This window comes from Pristiophorus japonicus, unplaced genomic scaffold, assembly GCF_044704955.1.
Source record: "Pristiophorus japonicus isolate sPriJap1 unplaced genomic scaffold, sPriJap1.hap1 HAP1_SCAFFOLD_511, whole genome shotgun sequence".
In the NCBI taxonomy this organism is placed as follows: Eukaryota; Metazoa; Chordata; class Chondrichthyes; family Pristiophoridae; genus Pristiophorus; species Pristiophorus japonicus.
Window position 1 is genome coordinate 418,273 of NW_027254417.1, and position 6,000 is coordinate 424,272.

Genomic DNA, 6,000 nt, shown 5'->3' on the forward strand with positions numbered 1-6,000 from the left:
GGAACGAAACAAGGCTTTAGGTTATCCAACGAGTCACAGAGCCGAGTACCTCTGAGATATTTTAACTTTACTCAGTTTGGCGGGTTTCACTTTGCTCTGGGATTTGGATGCTCAGGGAACATCGGCGTAAACTCACACGTTTTAACGTGAAATATGTCTGTTTTCTCACATGTCGAGCGGCTGTTAGAAGCGAAACTTTGAGTAAAACATGGTGGTGCTCGTCCGGGATTTGGCCCGTGACCTCTTGCATTTCAAATGTGATCATTCCGAAGGGAGAATCATAACCGTGGACCAACGAGTCGCCGACAGTGAAAAGCGCAGCTCTCAGATTCTGACGGTGGTGAGAAATGATATTCTGGCCCATCGTGCATGTGTTGTCTCTCAGATACCTATCTAATTAGTGCCCCTCGCCATTGTACTGCAACTGTTCTCCTTTTGACGAATATATTATTAATTTGAGACATGACATGAGGAAAGTACAGCATCCCTGTAAGTAAAAGGGGAATTTGGCGATGAGGTTCAATGTGAATGTCAAAAAGTGGTAAAGCTGCAAGCCAACGACGACGAGAATGGGATTCGAACCCATGCGTGCAGAGCACAATGGATTAGCAGTCCATCGTCTTAACCTCTCGGCCACCTCGTCTCTGCTATAAGACATCGTCAGCCATTCAATCTCCTGCTTTTTGTATCCAAACAGAAAAAATGTGCAAGAAAGTCCACTTCACAGCTTGCATGCCCGTGCATGCAGATCGACAATGATGAAATCTTGCCATGAGATTCTTTCAGCAAACAGCCTTCCTTCACTTCAGGTGAGTGACTGGAAGAGATGGTTGGTTTCTCAGCAGAATCACAACAAAGAATATAAAATTTCAGTAGCGAGCTAATTTGACCACGGCAGGACTCGAACTTGCAATCTTCTGATAACTTTGCAGTTGTAATCGTAGTCAGACGCCTTATCCATTAGGCCACGCGGCCGCTGCCAGCACCATTCATTGTGTTGTTGTGTATATTGCGAGCAAATTCGGGGCAACTGCAATATCAAGGAGTGGATTTCGGAAAAGATGAACATATTTCGAGTGAATGAACAGATGCACTGCGATCTGGGTGCGCACCGGCGCAGGCAACCCCAATGTAAATTGGAACACTGTAGTTTAACAATTCGGTCATTGCAGCTGAAATCATACTCCTTCTGAAACAATACAGGATGACCCGGGTTTACGAGAAAATCCGTTTTAAAGGGAAAGATTATGAACCGGAACTGACACCCAGCCCATTTAAACAGACGCAGAATGATCCGGGATTGCAAGGACATCCCTTTTACCCAGATGCAGAATGACCCTTGACTGACAGCAGTTCCCTTTTCAAAGAATAAAGTGAGATTTCGATCATCCCTGAAGGCAATTGTGCAGTGGGGCTGAGGACCACTCGGCGCAGAGACTGTTATTGAAGCCACAGTTGATAGACAGGCAGGAAGGAAGGGGGAGGGACGTAAAACCAGCCCAGTCTGAAACACACAAACAAACTAAAATTCCTTAACCTCCAAAGGCAGGTTTTGAAATTTGAAATTGGAAATCTGGGACAGACAGCACATCCCTTTTAAACAGACACAGAATGATGAGGGTTTGAGAGCACACCATTTTACAGAGACAGAGAATGATCTCGGACAGACAGCAAATCGCCTTAAAAGAGACACGGAAATAGAATGAATTAAAAACAGATAAATATGTAAAACTCGGCAGGTCGTGCAAATTTTGTGGAGGAAGAATCCGGTTTCACGTTCTATCGGATAATCATTCCGATATTTCAGGGAAAAGTTAAAGATTACAGATGTTTTCAACAAAAGTAGCGCCTGGAAAAAATAGGCAGCGAGAAAGGACAAATGGGAACGTCTGTGATACAGCGGAACGCAGGAGTGATTAAACAATACATGGCACAATGGAGAAAGGCAAAGTGGGTGGTAATCGGGCAATAACGTAACAAAGGATGGTCCAGAGGAGGTGTTAGTGGGAACAGCAGAACCATTACCAGACAATGGGAGCGGTGCTTATCATCCGATACGTTGAACCTAATGTTGAGGCCAGAAGACGAGAACATGCCTACAATATAGGGTATCACCGCCTTTTAATCAGACCAGGCAGCTTTGCCAGAGCGGATTGATTTCCTGTCCGCTTTGAATTCGGCAACCAAGGGACGAATTCAAAAGGCAGCTTCTCTCATCATTTCAGCTCTAGAGACACAGGACGCACTCATATTCAGGGCAGAGGTGGAGATTGACGCTGAATGTATGCTTATCCCAATTGAGGTGAACTTATGCGTACAGACAGGAAGATATACTGATCAAGTATCGGCCGGAACGAAACAAGGCTTTAGGTTATCCAACGAGTCACAGAGCCGAGTACCTCTGAGATATTTTAACTTTACGCAGTTTGGCGGGTTTCACTTTGCTCTGGGATTTGGATGCTAAGGGAGTATCGGCGTAAACTCACACGTTTTAACGTGAAATATGTCTGTTTTCTCAAATGTCGAGCGGCTGTTAGAAGCGAAACTTTGAGTAAAACATGGTGGTGCTCGTCCGGGATTTGGCCCGTGACCTCTTGCATTTCAAATGTGATCATTCCGAAGGGAGAATCATAACCGTGGACCAACGAGTCGCCGACAGTGAAAAGCGCAGCTCTCAGATTCTGACGGTGGTGAGAAATGATATTATGGCCCATCGTGCATGTGTTGTCTCTCAGATATTATCTAATTAGTGCCCCTCGCCATTGTACTGCAACTGTTCTCCTTTTGACGAATATATTATTAATTTGAGACATGACATGAAGAAAGTACAGCATCCCTGCAAGTAAAATGGGAATTTGGCGATGAGGTTAAATGTGAATGTCAAAAAGTGGTAAAGCTGCAAGCCAACGACGACGAGAATGGCATTCGAACCCTTGCGTGCAGAGCACAATGGATTAGCAGTCCATCGCCTTAACCTCTCGGCCACCTCGTCTCTGCTATAAGACATCGTCAGCCATTCAATCTCCTGCTTTTTGTATCCAAACAGAAATAATGTGCAAGAAAGTCCACTTCACAGCTTGCTCTGCCCGTGCATGCAGATCGACAATGATGAAAACTTGCCATGAGATTCTTTCAGCAAACAGCCTTCCTTCACTTCAGGTGAGTCACTGGAAATGATGGTTGGTTTCTCAGCAGAATCACAACAAAGAATATAAAATTTCAGTAGCGAGCTAATTTGACCACGGCAGGACTCGAACCTGCAACCTTCTGATAACTTTGCAGTTGTAATCGAAGTCAGACGCCTTATCCATTAGGCCACGCGGCCGCTGCCAGCACCATTCATTGTGTTGTTGTGTATATTGCGAGCAAATCAGGGGCAACTGCAATATCAAGGAGTGGATTTAGGAAAAGATGAACATATTTCGAGTGAATGAACAGATGCACTGCGATCTGGGTGCGCACCGGCGCAGGCAACCCCAATGTAAATTGGAACACTATAGTTTAACAATTCGGTCATTGCAGCTGAAATCATACTCCTTCTGAAACAATACAGGATGACCCGGGTTTACGAGAAAATCCGTTTTAAAGGGAAAGATTATGAACCGGAACTGACACCCAGCCCATTTAAACAGACGCAGAATGATCCGGGATTGCAAGGACATCCCTTTTACCCAGATGCAGAATGACCCTTGACTGACAGCAGTTCCCTTTTCAAAGAATAAAGTGAGATTTCGATCATCCCTGAAGGCAATTGTGCAGTGGGGCTGAGGACCACTCGGCGCAGAGACTGTTATTGAAGCCACAGTTGATAGACAGGCAGGAAGGAAGGAGGGAGGGACGTAAAACCAGCCCAGTCTGAAACACACAAACAAACTAAAATTCCTTAACCTCCAAAGGCAGGTTTTGAAATTTGAAATTGGAAATCCGGGACAGACAGCACATCCCTTTTAAACAGACAGAGAATGATGAGGGTTTGAGAGCACACCATTTTACAGAGACAGAGAATGATCTCGGACAGACAGCAAATCCCCTTAAAAGGGACACTGAAATAGAATGAATAAAAACAGATAAATATGTAAATCTCGGCAGGTCGTGCAGATTTTCTGGAGGAAGAATCCGGTTTCACGTTCTGTCGGATAATCAATCCGATATTACAGGAAAAAGTTAAAGATTACAGATGTTTTCAACAAAAATAGCGCCTTGAAAAAATATGCAGCGAGAAAGTTCAAATGGGAACGTCTGTGATACAGCGGAACGCATGAGTGATTAAACAATACATGGCACAATGGAGAAAGGCATAGTGGGTGGTAATCGGGCAATAACGTAACAAAGGATGGTCCAGAGGAGGTGTTAGTGGGAACAGCAGAACCATTACCAGACAATGGGAGCGGTGCTTATCATCCGATACGTTGAACCTAATGTTGAGGCCAGAAGACGAGAACATGCCTACAATATAGGGTATCACCGCCTTTTAATCAGACCAGGCAGCTTTGCCAGACCGGATTGATTTCCTGTCCGCTTTGAATTCGGCAACCAAGGGACGAATTCAAAAGGCAGCTTCTCTCATCTTTTCAGCTCTAGAGACACAGGACGCACTCATATTCAGGGCAGAGGTGGAGATTGACGCTGAATGTATGCTTATCCCAATTGAGGTGAACTTATGCGTACAGACAGGAAGATATACTGATCAAGTATCGGCCGGAACGAAACAAGGCTTTAGGTTATCCAACGAGTCACAGAGCCGAGTACCTCTGAGATATTTTAACTTTACTCAGTTTGGCGGGTTTCACTTTGCTCTGGGATTTGGATGCTAAGGGAACATCGGCGTAAACTCACACGTTTTAACGTGAAATATGTCTGTTTTCTCACATGTCGAGCGGCTGTTAGAAGCGAAACTTTGAGTAAAACATGGTGGTGCTCGTCCGGGATTTGGCCCGTGACCTCTTGCATTTCAAATGAGATCATTCCGAAGGGAGAATCATAACCGTGGACCAACGAGTCGCCGACAGTGAAAAGCGGAGCTCTCAGATTCTGACGGTGGTGAGAAATGATATTATGGCCCATCGTGCATGTGTTGTCTCTCAGATACCGATCTAATTAGTGCCCCTCGCCATTGTACTGCAACTCTTCTCCTTTTGACGAATATATTATTAATTTGAGACATGACATGAAGAAAGTACAGCATCCCTGTAAGTAAAAGGGGAATTTGGCGATGAGGTTAAATGTGAATGTCAAAAAGTGGTAAAGCTGCAAGCCAACGACGACGAGAATGGGATTCGAACCCATGCGTGCAGAGTACAATGGATTAGCAGTCCATCGCCTTAACCTCTCGGCCACCTCGTCTCTGCTATAAGACATCGTCAGCCATTCAATCTCCTGCTTTTTGTATCCAAACAGAAATAATGTGCAAGAAAGTCCACTTCACAGCTTGCTCTGCCCGTGCATGCAGATCGACAATGATGAAAACTTGCCATGAGATTCTTTCAGCAAACAGCCTTCCTTCACTTCAGGTGAGTGACTGGAAGAGATGGTTGGTTTCTCAGCAGAATCACAACAAAGAATATAAAATTTCAGTAGCGAGCTAATTTGACCACGGCAGGACTCGAACCTGCAATTTTCTGATAACTTTGAAGTTATAATCGAAGTCAGACGCTTTATCCATTAGGACACGCGGCCGCTGCCAGCGCCATTCATTGTGTTGTTGTGTATATTGCGAGCAAATTCGGGGCAACTGCAATATCAAGGAGTGGATTTCGGAAAAGATGAACATATTTCGAGTGAATGAACAGATGCACTGCGATCTGGGTGCGCAACGGCGCAGGCAACCCCAATGTAAATTGGATCACTATAGTTTAACAATTCAGTCATTGCAGCTGAAATCATACTCCTTCTGAAACAATGCAGTATGACCCGGGTTTACGAGAAAATCCGTTTTAAAGGGAAAGATTATGAACCGGAACTGACACCCAGCCCATTTAAACAGACGCAGAATGATCCGGG

At 44.8% G+C, this 6,000-nt stretch overlaps 5 non-coding genes across 5 annotated transcripts; all 5 read right to left on the minus strand.

The window, feature by feature from the left end:
- Positions 1-561: 561 nt before the first annotated feature.
- trnas-gcu (transfer RNA serine (anticodon GCU)) lies at positions 562-643 on the minus strand. Its single transcript has one exon. It is a non-coding gene; the product is annotated as a tRNA-Ser (tRNA).
- Positions 644-886: 243 nt separating this feature from the next.
- On the minus strand, positions 887-975 carry trnar-acg (transfer RNA arginine (anticodon ACG)). The gene is given in 2 exon segments: positions 887-922; positions 939-975. It is a non-coding gene; the product is annotated as a tRNA-Arg (tRNA).
- Positions 976-2,910: 1,935 nt separating this feature from the next.
- On the minus strand, positions 2,911-2,992 carry trnas-gcu (transfer RNA serine (anticodon GCU)). Its single transcript has one exon. It is a non-coding gene; the product is annotated as a tRNA-Ser (tRNA).
- Positions 2,993-3,236: 244 nt separating this feature from the next.
- trnar-ucg (transfer RNA arginine (anticodon UCG)) lies at positions 3,237-3,325 on the minus strand. The gene is given in 2 exon segments: positions 3,237-3,272; positions 3,289-3,325. It is a non-coding gene; the product is annotated as a tRNA-Arg (tRNA).
- Positions 3,326-5,261: 1,936 nt separating this feature from the next.
- trnas-gcu (transfer RNA serine (anticodon GCU)) lies at positions 5,262-5,343 on the minus strand. Its single transcript has one exon. It is a non-coding gene; the product is annotated as a tRNA-Ser (tRNA).
- Positions 5,344-6,000: the final 657 nt, after the last annotated feature.